The sequence below is a fragment of the Dreissena polymorpha genome, chromosome 11 (assembly GCF_020536995.1).
Source record: "Dreissena polymorpha isolate Duluth1 chromosome 11, UMN_Dpol_1.0, whole genome shotgun sequence".
NCBI lineage: Eukaryota > Metazoa > Mollusca > Bivalvia > Myida > Dreissenidae > Dreissena > Dreissena polymorpha.
The window spans coordinates 6,466,054-6,484,176 of NC_068365.1; the positions used below are offsets into that span (position 1 = coordinate 6,466,054).

The 18,123-nt window shown below is 37.0% G+C and overlaps 1 protein-coding gene and 2 long non-coding RNA genes across 16 annotated transcripts in view; 2 read left to right on the plus strand and 1 right to left on the minus strand.

Annotated features, from left to right (window-relative positions):
* The window catches only part of LOC127850056 (uncharacterized), a 263,076-nt gene that overhangs the window by 115,150 nt on the left and 129,803 nt on the right, over nt 1–18,123 (minus strand). The gene's annotated exons all lie outside the window — the stretch shown is intronic.
* Nucleotides 1–18,123, plus strand: part of LOC127850063 (uncharacterized) — a 177,143-nt gene that overhangs the window by 43,630 nt on the left and 115,390 nt on the right. The window lies entirely within an intron of this gene.
* LOC127850059 (uncharacterized) lies at nt 14,127–15,053 on the plus strand. Its single transcript, XR_008035043.1, has 2 exons — nt 14,127–14,315; nt 14,791–15,053. It is a non-coding gene; the product is annotated as an uncharacterized LOC127850059 (long non-coding RNA).

The window sequence follows — 18,123 nt, forward strand, 5'->3', positions numbered from 1 at the left end:
AAACTCTATGGGAAGGGCTTTATTCATAATTAATAGCACATAAGCATGTAATGCACAACTCTGTTTCTAATTGCAATGGTAATTTTCTCGCATGTGACATTTCTGTTAGCTAGCGTATATCACTTAACTATATGAGCCAACGAATGAGTCACCATCCTTTTTTACTGATATCTTTGAAGTTATTGAAATACTTGAAAATGGGGCTTTTATTTTATGTGGTGATTTTAACTTAGTTAAAGATCATGTATTAAATTACTTTAATTTCAAAAAGGTCAATAGCCCGAAGGCTCGAAATCAAGTCCTAGGATTAATTAAATGGTGGAAGAACTTTGATTTTAGACCCAATGTTAAGTTTTTAGCACGACGCGGACGGCGGACGACGAACTGGCTATGACAATACCTCGGGTTTTCTCCGAAAATAGATTAGCTAAGGATAATATTATAATTCACTTAAGCACTACCCATTTATAAATATCAAAATATATATATAATTCCTGACAACAAATTACAGTTTTAAAGAAGTAATCAACTTGTATAGATATAAAAGAACGCAACATTTATAGAAAGCACATTATTAAACCAAATTTAAGTGTTTAAAGAAAACTTTTCAGATGAGAATATTGAATTTGAAACCAGAAATAAATATCATTCAGAACAAAAACTGGTTAAGGAGGTATGATTAGATCCAACTTTCAGTAGACTTTACCAGTTGAAAAGCCATCTAATTTTGTTTTCATATTAGTATCAGTCTATTAACAAGCAAACAAATAAATGTAGTATTGATGAAAATGATAACTATGTAAAATGATTAAAATTGTCCAAAATTAAATAAGAGTGAGTTCGTTTCAATCGAAGGCATCATCACTTTAGAGGAAGCTTCAACAGATTTAATAAATATGTCAAATAGTAAAAGCACAGACAGTTTTGGCTTCAATGCAGATTTCCACAAAAAGTTCCTCTAAAAGGATTGGTACTTTTATTGTCAGATCCTTAAATGAAGTTTTTAATAGTGAAAATTGATCTAGAACACAAACTCAAGGCATCGCTTCCTGTATTCCAAATGGTGATAAAACGTGGCTTTTTTATACAAAACTGGCGCCAAATTACACGTTTGAATATTGTTTTATAAAACTGCATCTGGATTAAAAGCCAACAAATTTAAATTATTCATGGACAAGTTGATTCATGACGACCAGACTGGTTTCTTTAAAGGAAGATATATAGGGACAAATACATGGATATTTTTTGACAGTATGCACGATACGGAATAAAATGAGATCCCGGGTTTACTTCTCATAATATAATTCGAAAAAGCATTCGATTAATTGGCTTGAGTATCTGTTCAAAGTACACGTTCTGTCTTTAATTTCGGTCCAGACATTAAACGTTGGTAGCAGGTCTTATATAAAGATTAAAATCAGCGTTTTCTCAGTTACTTATCTTACCTTTTCCCTGTTGAAAGGGGCTGCATACAAGGAGATCCTCTCTCATGTTATGTTTGTATCCTCTGAAGTTGTGTCACTTGTTTTAAGAGACAACAAGGATAAAAGGTATAACCATTGATGGATTTGAACATAAAGTGTCCTTGTTTGCGGAAAATACTATTATTTTATTAGACGGTACTGAACAATATTTAAATGAAACACTTACTGTTATACAGAATTTTGCAATATTTCAAGTCTTAATGAACATTTTTATAAAACAATTGTTGTATGGATTGGCAAGCAACAATATAGTTTTTATACTATTCAAACAAAATGGAAATTAAATTGGATGCAACGCAGTTTTAAGATGCTTGCAATCAAATCCCATGTTGACCCCTCAAAAATGGTTAAAATGAATTACGATGAGAAACATGTTAAAATGGAAAATAATCTGCAAAATTTCAAAAGAACAATTTTAACAACAATTTATGAAAATTGTAATTGTGAAAACAAGTATTGTGTCATTATTAAGTCACTTGTTCATATCATTTCCAAACAACCCCCCTCCCAATTCCATTTTAAATGATATTAAGTTTGCTATTTAGAAATTTATTGTGATGGGAATATTAAATTCAGGTTTTAAACAGTAGTAAAGGAATATAGTGTATGAATTATACAAATTATTAATTTGGATTAATTTATTCCAGTATTTAAACGTACATGGTTACTCAAAATTAAAACCTTTAGGTAAAATCGGATGGATATTACAGCACTGTATTTCGTATAAACTTTTAAATTGCTGCTTTCAGTATGCTTAAAATATATCTAAAAGATTTTTAAAACCCTTTTTGGGTAAATGTTTTTAAAAGGTTCTTATTTTATTGTGGTATATTAGAAGTAAACACTGAAGAGTTCTTGTTTTATCCACTTTTTTATAATCCAGATATATTGATAGGAAATAAAGTTTTTTTCATCAACTCATGGTTTGTACAGGTGATATTTATGAAAACAAATTGTATACCTTGTCCCACCCAACAAATTACCAAGCCCGTTTTCTCTCATTGATGCAATGCAAACTGAAAGAAAATCTAAGGCAAAACGACTATACACCATTCAAAATAATAATAATGAACAATCATCAGCAAAAGTAAAATAGTGAAATATAACCAATGCCATAATTAATGAATAAGAATGGAATTGTTTATTTGAGCTACCATTTTTAATAGCCAATGATCTGAAGGTTCAGTGGTTCCAATACAGAATAATTTACATGATACTTGGAACACAAAGTCTTTTGAATAAAATGAAAATTACTGATTATGAATTATGTTTAAGAAAACTTTAGAACATTTATTCTTGGAATGTCATAAATCTAAAGCAAGTATTGACGAAATGTTACCAGGACAATCTTTTCCTTATATAAATTTGATTTTTTTTCTTTTGGATATGTAACAAAGTCTGCTTGAGCCATACATATTTTTATTTTGTTAACAAAAGCTATACGTGTACAAGTGTAAAATGAATAAATGCAGTCCATGCATAGCAGGAGCCATTTTTACAAATGCTATTTACAGCGTGCCGTTACCTAAATAAAATTAAATGAAGTACCCATGTGTCATAAAATATAATTATATTCACCTAAGTTTGTTCCCCAATGCTTGTTTCATCTGTCATTACTACCTATACATCAGCGTTTGTCTATAAACACTGAACATATCTATATAATCATATGCGCCTTGTAACATGTGATCTACGCATTGTTCATATGTTAGTAAAAACTAAATACTATGTTACAATTTATACATCCTTGTTTGTCTATACACACTAGAAAATGTCTTTTTTTTCTAAACAAAATTACATGTATAATAACGATGCCATAAGATATCAGGGGCGGATCCAGAATTTCTGGTTATGGGGTCGAAATATTGAAAGATTTGCTGGGGGTCCGGGAGTCAGCTAGGGCCATTTTGGGATGCACGGCAAAGCCCTGCTAGGGGGTACAATGGGGCGAAGCCCCCCGGAAGATCAACGATTTTAGTGATATTGAAGGCTCTGACATCCACTTTACGTTATTTGGATCTACTTAAGTGTGAAACATCAAATGAATTGACTTTACTTTGGCGATTTTAGGGTGGGGGGATGTACGCCGCGTCCGCCCCACCCTGGATCCGACTATGAGTGTGGTGAGTAAAATAATAATATTGTGTTATAATTCATGTTGTTTATTTATTTGGTTGCGATCTTGAAATATGTCTGATGTTTGCAACTGTTTATGTTGTCGGGAATATTAATACAGCAAGTGAAAGGTGACAAACAAAGTATAATAAGAATAATTAAATGCTTATTGTAAGTACGTTTTTTGTAGCGGTCAGTGTGCATCAGTTGGTAATTCCAGAAACCTTGTCAAGCTTTGTGTAGTAACATTAGTATACATGCTGCACATTACGATTGTCAAAACGGGCTGATGTATATACCTCTTTATAATATTGTAAAAAATGTTTTAAGAAACACTATTTCCGCTGCATATCATAAGAAACTGTTATCAGTAAAGCCGTCTGAAAATCCTTGAGTATACAATTCAAGACTTATCATCAATAACCTTGCACGAGTAAATTGTTGTATATACACAGTTTGCAAGTACACAGTCTTTATATAAAACCGTTTACAGAAGCAACTAAATGATCACGCATGAAGCCCTGATACGTGTGCAAAATAAGCGACTTAAATGATTATCACATAAGCATTCTGAAGAGAAAATCAGTCACATTTACAGGACTGCCCTTTAAGAGCATTCGTTGCGCAACCTCTACCAATACATATTCACAGCGGCAGCTTATCTTCTTCAGGATGAAATCCGATTCATCAAACTCCCCATTATCATATGTACATGGCAGTCTGTTCCTCCACTCCAGCTTCAACATTTCTAGCTCCATTCTTTTCTTGCTGAACCACATCATCGGCTCTGGGGACGCGACAATGGCCTTTCAAATCTTCTCCAGTCTCAGCATTACCTTGGGGCCTTCCTCTAGCATGTCCGGGATATCTGCTACCCATTTATGTTGCTGGTTATTATGCATACCACAGACTTCCATTAAATTTCTCTAAGGAATCATGTAATTGCAAAGATGTGTTTTCTCTATAGCTGTCCGTAATTCTTTCAGTCCGTCGTTCAACCAGTAAAGTGTTTTTCAACACGTTCGATGTTATTTCTTTATTTTTTGGTTGCATTATATTTTTAGGATCATTTTAAGAATGACATATACTTTTGCTTGTGTGTCACTAAGGTTATTTACAAGCTCTGCCTCACCGATGTTGAAACATATCCTCCACTCCATATGCTTGTATTCACTCTCCTTAAAGCCTATCGGTGTTACATAGGCTCCTAATGATACGACTTTCTGAACTATGACTGGTGGCGGCCAATGACAGAGTCTGGCAGTCCATCTCTGTAGGATGCTGGGACAGTAACAGCGAAGTGCGATAACTCTGTCAAAATGAATTAGACCTAATAATGAAGCAGGTATAGACGGCTCGGCTCGTTTATGTTGTTCCACTGATAAATTATGTGTTGATGAACGTGCCGAATATTCGTCTAGCAATAAGCAACTACTTAATAGAACGTCTCCATATCCATTATCACACATAGCCTCGGCAATTACTTTATAACGTGCATGAGCTGGTCTCTCTTCTAGCAGTCTGCAATGTCCTGGATATACGCGTGTATCCATCGTATCCATCCTAAATACATCTATGTCGTCTGAAATATTGTCAAGATTGATATCAGCTTCTACAACAACTACTACTGCTGCTGCTGCTGCTACTGATGCTGCTGCTAATGCTGCTTCTGCTTCTACTGCATCTACTACTTCTACTACTACAACTACTAATACTGCTACTGCTACTGCAACTGCCGCGTCTGCGGATACTGCTACTGCTACTGCTGCTACTGTTGCTACTGATGCTGTTCTTACTGCTTCTACTGCAGCTACTACTATTACTACTACAACAACTACTAATACTGTTGCTACTGCTACTCATGCCAATGCTGCTACTGCTGCTAATGTTGCTACTGCTGCTGCTGTTACTGCTGCTACTGCTACCTCTGCTGCTGCTACTCCTGCTGCTGATACTGATGCTGCTGATAATGCTGCTACTGCTTCTACTGCAGCTTCTTCTACTACTACAACAACTACTTCTACTGCTACTCCTGCTGCTGCTACTGCTATTTCTGCTACTGATGTTGCTGCTACTGATGCTGCTGCTACTTCTGCTTCTACTGCAGTTACTACTACTACAACAACAACTACTAATACTGCTACTGCTGCTGCTACTGCCGCTACTGCTGGTACTGCTACTGCTGCTGCTGCTGCTACTGCTTCTACTGCAGCTTCTACTACTTCTACAACAACAACTACTACTACTTCTGTAGGTGGTACTGCTACTACTGCTACTCCTGCTATTGCTGCTACTGCTATTACTCATGCTACTGCTGCTACTGCTACTACTACTGCTGCTACTGCTGCTACTGCTGCTTCTGCTGCTGCTGCTACCACTTCTACTACTACTACTACTTATTCTACTAAAACTACTACTACTACTACTACTACTACTACTAATAATAATAATAATACTGCTACTGCTGCTGCTGCTGCTGCTGCTACTGCTTCTTCTGCAGCTAATTCTTCTATAACATTAACTAGTACTACTGCGACTGCTGGTGGTGTTTATGCTACTACACTGCTACTGTTACTATTACTACTCCTGATTCTGTTACTACTACAACTACTACTACCAATACCACCAGTCTCACTACCACTACACTGCTACAGCTACTATTACTACTCCTGATTCTGCTACTACTACAACTACTACTACCACTACCACCAGTCTCACTACCACTACCACTACTACCAGTATCATTAACACAACCGCAACTACTACTACTTTTACTTCTACTACTACTACTACTACTACTACTAGTACTACTACTACTACTACTACTACTACTACTACTACTACTACTACTACTACTATTACTACTACTACTACTACTACTACTACTACTACTACTACTACTACTACTACTACTACTACTACTACTACTACGACTACTACTACTAACTACTACTACTACTACTACTACTACTACTATTACTACTACTACTACTACTACTACTACTAGTACTGCTACTACTACTACTGCTACTACTACTACTCCTGCTACTGCTGCTACTGCTGTTACTCCTGCTACTGCTGCTACTGCTACTACTACTGCTGCTACTGCTGCTTCTGCTGCTGCTTCTATTGCTTCTGCTGCTGCTACCACTAAAACTACTACTACTACTACTACTACTACTACTACTATTACTACTACTACTACTACTACTACTACTACTAATAATAATAATAATAATAATAATAATAATAATAATAGTAATAATACTGCTTCTGCTGCTGCTACTGCTACTGCCTCTACTGCTGCTACTGCTACTGCTGCTGCTGCTACTGCGTCTACTGCAGCTAATACTTCTATTACATTAACTAGTACTACTGCGACTGCTGGTGGTGTTGGTACTGCTACTACACTGCTACTATTACTGTTACTACTCCTGATTCTGTTACTACTTCAACTACTACTTCCACTACCATCAGTCTCACTACCACTACCACTACTTTCAGTCTCCCTACCAATAACGCTACTACTACTACTACTACTACTACTACTACTACTACTACTACTACTACTACTACTACTACTACTACTACTACTACTACTACTACTACTACTATTACTACTACTACTACTACTACTTCTACTACTACTTCTACTACTACTACAACTACTTCTACTACTACTACTGCTACTACTACTACTACTACTACTACTACTACTACTACTACTACTACTACTACTACTACTACTACTACTACTACTACTACTACTACTACTGCTACTACTTCTACTGCTACTACTACTACTACTACAGCTTCTTCTGCTACTACTGCTACTGCTGCTACTCCTTTTACTGCTGATACTGCTTTAACTCCTGCTACTGCTGCTACTGCTACTACTGCTGCTATTGCTGCTGCTGCTACCACTACTTCTACTACTACTACTACTACGAATAATAATAGTAATAATACTAATAATACTGCTACTGCTGCTGCTGCTGCTGCTACTGTCGCTACAGCTGCTACTGCTACTGCTGCTGCTGCTGTTACTGCTTCTACTGCAGCTTATACTACTACTACAGTAACTAGTACTACTGCGACTGCTGGTGGTGTTGGTACTGCGACTACACTGCTACTGCTACTATTACTACTCCTGATTCTGCTACTACTATAACTACTACTACCACTACCACCAGTCCCACTACCACTACCACTACTACCAGTCTCACTACCAATAACGCAACTACTACTACTACCACTTACACTTCTACTACTACTTCTATTACTACTACTACTACTATTACTACTTCTACTACTACTACTACTACTACTACTACTACTACTTCTAACACTACTACTACTACTACTACTACTACTACTACTACTACTACTACTACTACTACTACTACTACTACTACTACTACTACTACTACTTCTACTACTACTTCTACTACTACTACTACTACTACTACTACTACTACTACTGCTACTACTACTACTGCTACTACTACTACTACTACTGCAGCTACTTCTGCTCCTACTGTTACTGCTGCTACGCCTTCTACTGCTGCTACTGCTGTTACTCCTGCTACTGCTGCTTCTGCTACTTCTGCTGCTACTGCTGCTACTGATGTTGTTGATACTACTGCTGCTGCTACTGCTGTTGCTACTGATGCCGCTGCTACTGCTTATACTGCAGCTACTACTACTACTACAACAACTACTAATACTGTTACTACTGCTTCTGCTGCTACTGCTGCTTATGTTGCTGCTGCTGCTGCTACTGCTGCTAATGCTGCAACTGCTCCTGCTGCTGCTGTTATTGCTGCTACTAAATGCCGCTATTTTTACTAAGCTGAAAACGTTACTTTAGCACCTTGCTTGTAGATGAAAAAAAATACTCCCACACCGGTCAACAAACGACATTCTCTCGACGCGCGACAAATCAGTCGACAGTCAATCTTGACTGTCGACTGATTTGTCGCGCGTCGTATTGAGCGTCGAGAGAATGTCTTGTGTCGACCTTCTGATTTTAGGTCGACAGGCGACATTCTCGCGATATATGATATTGACTGTCGACTGATTTGTCGTGCGTCGAGAGAATATCGCGAGAATTTCGAGTGTCGAGCGACAGATCAGTCGACAGTCAAGATTTTCTGCATTTTTTTTCTAAAACCCAGCGCGATATGCGACACTCAAATATTGACTGTCGACTGATTTGTCGCGCGCCGAGAGAGCGTCGAGAGAATGTCGTGTGTCGACCTAGGGGTTTTTAGGTCGACAAGCGACAATTGCGCGATATTGGCTAGATATATCGTATTGAGCGTCGAGAGAATGTCGTGCGTCGAGAGAATGTTGTGTGATTTTTAGGTCGACAGGCGACATTCTCGCGATATATCATATTGACTGTCGACTGATTTGTCGTTCGTCGAGAGAATGTCGCGAGAATGTCGAGTGTCGCGCTCGAAGGTCGACACACGACATTCTCGCGACATTCTCGCAACATTCTCTGGACGCTCAATACGACGCGCGACAACTCAGTCGACAGTCAATATTTTCTGCGATTTTTTTTCTAAAACCCAGCGCGATATGCAACACTCAAATATTGACTGTCGACTGATTTGTCGCGGGTCGAGTGAGCGTCGAGGGAATGTCGCTTGAATGTCGTGTGTCGACCTTGAAGGTCGACACGCGACACTCAACTTGGCCCTATCCGGATTACGTTGTATACCCCCTTAAATGTGGATACGGAATGTCACCTATTTTCGCGATGTACGCGCACAGATTGTTCCATGCAACATTTTCTGGGTATTGTGAGAATGTAGCAGAATGTTCTTTAAAATGAATCAAATACATGAAAGTATGTGTTTACACTAGCGCAGTGGTCTGCAATTTATGTGCACGTTTAATGAAGAGTATCGAACAAATGCACGGAATTGGCATACATTTGGATTATTTCAGTTGAAGTTAGATTTTTAAATGCATAAAACTGTTTTTATCCTTATTTTAGTCGTGTCTGAAATTATTTTCAAGCGAAGTTATGTTAGTAAAACAAAATACTCGGAGCGCATGCGTGTGACATCATCACGAGAGCCGCGTTCTTAATGTAAACAAAGTGGTCGAAATTAGGTCATGCTCGAAATAAGGATATCGTACGATAATTGTAAAAAGTAATTATTTTATATATTTTGAGTACTCATGCTAAATGTATATATGTTTTTTGTATGAATCATGGACGAATAGTTCGAACGATATTAATCAATGTGGATAGTTACTTTTCAGCTTTTAAAAAGCAATTTCTAGCATAAAACACTGTTAGATATAGTGGAGGCATTGTTCTGTATAACAATAATGTCGAAGCTTATTGTATTGAAATTTAAAAAAAAACCAATACGATGACCCAATTTTTTTGTTAATACTGGATCATAAATTTTAATTTCACAGCTGATATTTAAATCTGTGCCACATAATTATGAGGGCATGGGTCTCCAGTATATAACACGTTTAATCCCGATAAATTAATAAAAAGGTTTATTATCCCCTTGTACAAAATGGGTACTGTTACCGATGTAAATATCTTTATTATACCACCGCATTGATATCTGCCTGATATAACGTTGCCTGGTATATTTTTTATATCATGGTCAACAGGAAGTTCTTATATCAGTCAATGTTTGGAGTTACGTGGGATTTGCAATAAAGTCGACAATTTCTATCAACATGAATCAGGTTCAACGAAACAAACAATTTGATACCAAGAACGTACATATTTTATTCTAGTTTAAAGTCATAAATCACAAAAACGTTTATTTTAAAAAAAATCACCACAGCCCGCACTACAGAAGTTAAATGACGTCATCAAATGGACAATACATATTAAATATCGATATAATAATTGCACTTGCAAGTGTTGCACAGAAAGTCAAGACAAATGATAACTGTATGCTAATCCTCAACTATTTAAACAAACGATTATACACGCTCATGTCAATATTGACACCATCATCAAAATGTCAATTTCAATACACATCTCCAAAATTGCGTCTCCAAACTATTCGGTACAGTGTGTTCTTCGATTAAATTTGTCGCTGCAGTTCATTCCTGATCTCCAATTCAAGACGTTTATAATTAAAGCGGGTGTACTATTTCCCTTCGTAGTTTAAACAACTGTTTTCTCTATACGATGTTTAAAATAAGCGATTATTTCTTGTCGTCTTTTCGAACGCCCTTACTACATATATGTAAAAGTGTAAAAGCCGGACCAGCAAAATCATCGGGGATCCGTACATTTTAAATATACTAAATGGATTGTTTTGAAGAATTTTGGGGTAAGATGGTATGATAAACAGAAAACCAGGTTACTGTCTCATCGTTTTGTAATATATCAGGCTCGGCACGAATAAAATTACGGCTCGGCAAGCCTCGCTGTTATATTATTCTAAGCCTTGCCTGATATATTACAAAACGACGGGACCGTAACCTGTTATTCTCTATATAGAGGGTTGACTCTAGTAAGTTGCTTTTTAAAATTGTTCACATCAATATCGAAATGGTAAGAGATAGATAATGTACATATGTTACTTACTGTCGTTTTATGGAAACTGTTCATATTACACACTGTAAATATATTTACAGTGCATACACGCATCAGTATTATATTTCGAACTCACATATAAGCTTTGACTGTTTTAGTGTATTTATATAAAAAGAGAAATGTTTGAACACTTTAAGCTTAATTTTCGCGTTTTTTCTCGCGTTTTCTGCGCTAAATAAAAGTTTTCTTACATGTAACAATTGGTTCTTCCTGATGTGTTGGTTTCATTAGGGTCATTGCTACATCATTCTGCGGGATTTCATAATTTAGAGGCAAAGCGGGGAGCCAGCAAGGAAGAAAATTGTGCAAGTAGAAGATTGTGTAACGATTCTTTAATTGATGTCGTTGTCGTTGTTTATGGGTAGATAATAATGTGTGCGTTTATGTGTGGAACAGATATGGTATGTTCCCCTGTTTAAATTAATGTGGTAACCACTCCTTCCAGCTGCTTTTTATTTAACCCTCGGGAACAATTGTGTAATTCATAGCAACAAGGTGATGTTGTGACGTGGTAGCTACTCGTGGAAGTCGTGGTAACGACATCACATCCGAATGCACGTTGTATAGCGTATGTTTAATAACGCCTTGTTAGGTTGATCACACAAATTATTAAATCGGTAAAATGCCTTACAAAATAGTAGAACAACATAAATTAAACATGCACATTTCTTGTATGTTCCGCTGATGGCTTATGGTGATGGTTCTTCTGTATTTAACTTAAAATCTTGCTCCTGCTCATGTTTGTTGTTTTGTAATTTGTTAAATCAGAAAACAAGCAAAGTGTGAGTTGGAGTTCGATAATACGTTTGTCTACAATGAGGAACTCACAGACACGATTATTTCTCTTACTGTTGATGTTCTTGGTGAGTTATTAACAAATCTCAGTGTCTTGTTGATTCTGTATAATGTGCCTGTGACTAAGCATTATAGGTATTTCAAGAACAGAGAAAACAGACGTTGTACATATTGTGTATAGAATATAGCACGTAAATTAATGGTCTGATATTACACGATATGGGCAGGAAATGCCTATTTAAGCATCGAGCATTTTTAAAGTGCGTTTCTCTAATAGAGATTAAATGGTTTCTCAATCAAACATTATTTCTTTTTTGCATCCCAGGTCTTCCCCGTGAACCCCTTTTGGAGATGCTCTGGAAATACTGCTAGACCTACTTACAGAAACGAGGCCATGACGAAATGCTGCAAAATCTTGGTAACAATATTATAGAATTCCTTCAAAATCATGATTCCATGTACGCGCTCCAAAAGCGAGATTTCGCGGATGTTGTTTCGCCATATTTTCGGTGCGATGAAGATTTGACGACCGACAGAATGAGCCTGCAGTATGACTCAACGCGTTCGGGCCTTCATTCTGTGTTGAAAGGTACGTATGCGCTTACATTGTGAAATCATTCTGCTCATGTAATCTAGTAAAGATGTATTCAAGAGTCAACGCGTCACAGTGTGTAACATTGTTTCACACAGTTTGGCTTTTAAAGAAATGTTAAACCTTAAACATTAAACAGACTCTTCTTAATGTCTCCTTATTTCAACTGAGTATCAGCATCAATGCCTTGTGAGGTCGCAGTGGTGTAGTGGATATGGTGTCCGCCTAGCAATCGGGAGGTCGCCGGTTCGATCCCCACTGGAGCGTTTTTCACGAAACATTTTTTCTATTAAGAAGTAGCGTGGTGCAACATTTTCTGAATATGTCCTTATTTTAGGGGCATATCAATGGCATTCACCCTATATTCAAATGTTAACACGTACATTAACATTGCTAGCATAAAATAGGACTCCCTAAAACAATGCTAAACTATTATTCGATATATGATTCAAACGAGATGCAGCAGAGTTTCAGTTATAGTCTCGATATTTGTATTATCCAAATTGCGTGGAACGTGGTATTATAGAATCGAATTATGTTCGATTACTTGTTGATTTTTTGCTTCGACTGAATGTGGACGCCGTTTGTTCAGTTGAAACCGCGTGATCCGATTATTTTAATATTAATGAAAAATTGGCTCGGCTAAGCGCGCCGATATTATTCGGTCTTTTTGTTACTAAGAAGTTGTCTCCCATTCGGGAAGGAATCACGAGTATCCCGGGTAAAAAGCGGTCCGTCTAAAATGCGTATATGACTCATATCCGCGGATATGAACGAAAAGTGCGGATATGGATGAATACAGGCAATATCGACACTTTTTCTGCAATGTTTATTTCAATGTTTAATACAAAAAATGCACAATATGTGTTAAATATGCTAGTATTGTCTCAAAATACAACAATTTAATAGACATTATCATTTTTTCAACTCTAAATTCATATCCGCGAACATGACGAAGTGCCAGAAGATTGTTTTAGGGCTACACACCACAAACAATATAACCACGCCGACACCACATATGTTTTGTTGTAAGTTTACATAATGTTTATATAATACATGTATTACATATATGAGTCATATACGCATTTTAGACGGACTGCTTTTACCCGGGATACTCGTGATACCTCCCCGAATGGGAGACAACTTCTTAGTTACGAAAATCCCGAATTGATATTGGCCCGCTAGATATGATTAATGGCCCGCTCGCGACGTCATTTTGTTACTATTTATAGTAAGGATATGTATTATAAATAATTTACAATAACTATTTTGATACGCTCTTTTCAAGTATAACTTTAGTCGCAATATGATTGCACAGGAAGTACATCCTTTAAATGAAAATTCTTCAAACGCGGAAAGTTTCGTCAATAATTTGCACGTGCGGATTGCTATGGGACGACAAATAATGTCCAGGCGTTTTAATATCCAAGGTTTTCTACAAATTTGAGCATACATCTAAAATCTAAGTTTGAATCTTTTTGTACACCAATGATAAATGTCTTTTTTTTCCATCAAGATTCTTGTAAATTAATGGTTCTCTTTCGAAAAGCGGGGGAAAATCGAGTTGAGCGGCTATTGAATGTTGGAAACGTATTTCCTGTTGAAAAACGATATTCTGTCGGATAACGATTTTCTCGAGCGTTTACACAACAACCCGGAAGTGATGTAGGACGGATGGCGGAGTTGGCATATGCGCGGAACAACCTAGTGTATCCCATCGCTGAGAATACTTCTTAAGGTGGTTAAAAACGTCATTGCCTGTTAAGACATGTCACTTCCGGTATATGGAAATTGTGATAGATCTACAAGTGCTGAAGCTGGTGCTCTCAATGAGGGATGGGTAGGAAGCAAACGGGTTTGATCAAAGTTGAGGGTCATTTGTTTATATCTCATTATATACATACCGTGACGTCACTACGTTATTGTCATATTTGAACGGATGCGTAAGAATTGACAGAATGGACACACACCTTGATATAATTATAGCCTGTAATTCGATCGGAAATATAAAGTAAAAGATGCTTGATCGATCGTTTGTTGAAATCAAAACTACTTTGAATTTGTTGCAGTCAGAAAGTGACGACTGTTACTTGTTATTGTATTCTTAAACAACTATTATTACCGGTTATTTACGTCATATATATAATACATCCGTGATTTATCAATATGAATTTCATTTCACGTTTATCAGTCTTATTTTGTTACCATTTCAGTCAGTCAATGACCGGTTACCGGTGACAGCGGATCCGGACCGCTGCAGACGAAGTAACTTCCGGTCCAATCGTAAATGGACAACGCCGCACGGTCCAAAGGCTTATAAGTGTGCGTTGACAATGTTCGGATATACCTTAACTGGTATTTGAGGTTCTTGTTACCAGGGTAAAGGTATGCAGCAAACCCTAACTTTTTTGAACACAATATAGATGTTAAGATGTCTTAAAATTGCTCGACCATAGACACATGTATTTAATTGTTTTGATGGTTTTCTTTTATTTTTATTTTACTTGATATTTTTGTTGTGTTTTGTTTACATATCAGTATTAAAGCCCCGTTCCCCAACATGCAATAACTAAGAAATTGCTTCTTAAAACAAATCCAAATTCATCAAAGTCGGTAAAATAATAAAATAATAACTATTTGGTAAACAATAATAGTTTATTTGCACGCAAAAGATGTCATTGGTGAAAATCGTGTCATTATATTTCTTTCTTCTGCACAAGGCTCTTACGAACATAAACATTATGAAACGCATTTTTTACAAACAAATCAGATTTATTAGACGACTGAACTTGTTCAGTATAGAACCAGAATTTATATGGTTGTATGTAACCTTGATCGATTTAGAAATGTGCAAAATTCGATCGAGCATGGTGGCGAATAAACGAAATCGCACACATGTTGTTTTGTCGAATTATTATAAAAAAGTATAGAATATCTTTGTTGGTACGGACTATTAAAATATTAAATCGATCAACTAGAACAGAACTCTAATTTTTTGTAGAATGTTTAATAAGTCTAGTTTGAATAGAAAGTACAGAATAAAAATACTCTTTTTATCATCTCGGGAATATCACATTTTTATTACACTATTGTTTGCCACTTAGTTGGTGCTTCATTTTTTAGGAACAAAACAAATAATTGTATATTTTAAAAGTCTTGATTTTGTTCTTTACCTGTAATATATATTTGAATGCATAATTTACTACCGACAGTTTTTACTGTGTGACACACTCGCACATCCTAATCAACTGCGGAGGGTATAAAGTTATCCATTTAACAAGTTCCCATGTTATGGTATATTCAAACAGAAAAAAGCTGCGCAGGCAAATATTAACTGTTAAATGTTGTTTCAAAATAGCACCTGTGCTAAGAACCACATTTTACTATGCGAACTCGCAGGTACATTGTATTAATAGGAAGATTTCCAGAAACGTAGAATGTTGTCGTGTTATTTATTTTCAGAAACATAAGCACGTATCATATTCGTATATTTGCTTCGCTCTCGAAAAACGGGGCCTAATGCATGTGCATTAAATGTCGTCCCACATTAGCCTTTATTGTTAGCACAGGCTAATCAGGGTCGACACTTTCCGCTTCTATATAATTTTACGTTTTGATGAAGTCTCGTCTTATCGAAAATCCAGTTAAGACGGATAGTTATGTCCCTAATAAGCATAATTTACGCACATGTATTTAGCCCCGTTTTCCTAGAGCGAGGCTTATATGAAGTGATTACGTGACATGCATTTAGCACCATTTTTTATACAATGATGCCCATATTATGTGATCACGTGACATGTATTTAGCCCCGTTTTCCTAGAGCGAGGCTCATATGAAGTGATCACGTGCGGATTTTATGATAAGTTTGTAGCAAACTCATCGACATTTACGTTAGAATATTATTACAAAATCCAAGACCGGCCGTATAGCTGTAGCATTCGTACATCTCCCGTCTGAAGTGATCACGTGACATGCATTTAGCACGTTTGCCTAGAGCGAGGCTCATATGAACTGATCACGTGACATGCATTTAGCCCCATTTCCCTACAATGATGCTCATATGAAGTGCTCACATGACATGTATTTAGCACCGTTTTCCTAGAGCGAGGTTTATATGAAGTGATCACGTGACATGCATTTAGCACCGTTTGCCTAGAGCGAGGCTTATATGAAGTGATCACGTGACATGCATTTAGCACCGTTTGCCTAGAGCGCGAGGCTTATATGAAGTGATCATGTGATATGCATTTAGCACCGTTTTCCTAGAGCGAGGCTCATATGAAGTGATCACGTGATGCATTTAGCCCCATTTTCCTACAGTGATGCTCATATGAAGTGATCACGTGACATGTATTTATCCCCGTTTTCCTAGAGCGAGGCTTATATGAAGTAATCACGTGATGCATTTAGCCCCGTTTTTCTACAATGATGCTCATATGAAGTGATCACGTGACATGTATTTAGCCCCGTTTTCCTACAAAAATGCTTAAATGAAGTGATCAAGTGACATGCATTAAGCCCCGTTTTCCTACAATGATGATCATACGAATTGATCATGTGACATGCATTTAGCCCTGTTTTCTTAGAGTAAGGCTCATATGAAGTGATCACGTGACCTGTATTAAGCACCGTTTTCCTAGAGCGAACCTCATACGAAGTGATCACGTGACATGCATTTAGCCCCGTTTTCCTAGAGTAAGGCTCATATGAAGTGCGGATTTTATGATAAGTTTGTAGCAAACTCATCGACATTTACGTTAGAATATTATTACAAAATCCAAGACCGGCCGTATAGCTGTAGCATCCGTACATCTCCCGTCTGAACGCAGTCTTGTATGACGTATTCCACGTCAGGGGATACACACGGACGTAACGTGCCGTAATCACGCTCGATAACGTTTCCATATGAGTTCCCTTATCCGTGTTACCACTCAGCATCTAGAAAAAAGAATTTTCAGTCGTACCTGTGTATTTCCGGTATAGTCTGTGTAGTTTTAGAAGTGGTTCCCGTCTAGACTGTTCTGCATGCAGAAGTACTGGGTGAAGTAGTTGGCGTCTGCGTACTGCACACCGTCTGCGAACACATCCGTCTTATTGCATACGTTAACCTCAATCTTGTTGAAACTTTGTCAGAATGTTTATCTGGACGATATCTTGAAAGAATTCGAATCTTTGCACCACATTAGTCCAAAATTAGATCACCGCGCTAAATCTTAAAAAAACTTCTTTACCAGTCTATAAACACATCATTTAAGACTCAATGTTCATGAAACAAGGTCTGAATATTTATATTGAAAATATCTAGGCCGAGATCGAATTTGGGTTATGTGCGTCTAAAGGCAGGTCAAATCTTAGAAAAGCCTTGTTACCATTTCAGAGGCCACGTCTATAACTATATATTGATAAAACTTGGTCAGATTGACTATCTGCGCGTTGTCTAAGCCAAGTATGGACCAAGTGCGTCATATTGACATAAAAAACGTGTTACCACTCTTTATGATATTTGTTCAGAATGCGTATGTTTGTGTTTATAAATACAATAATCC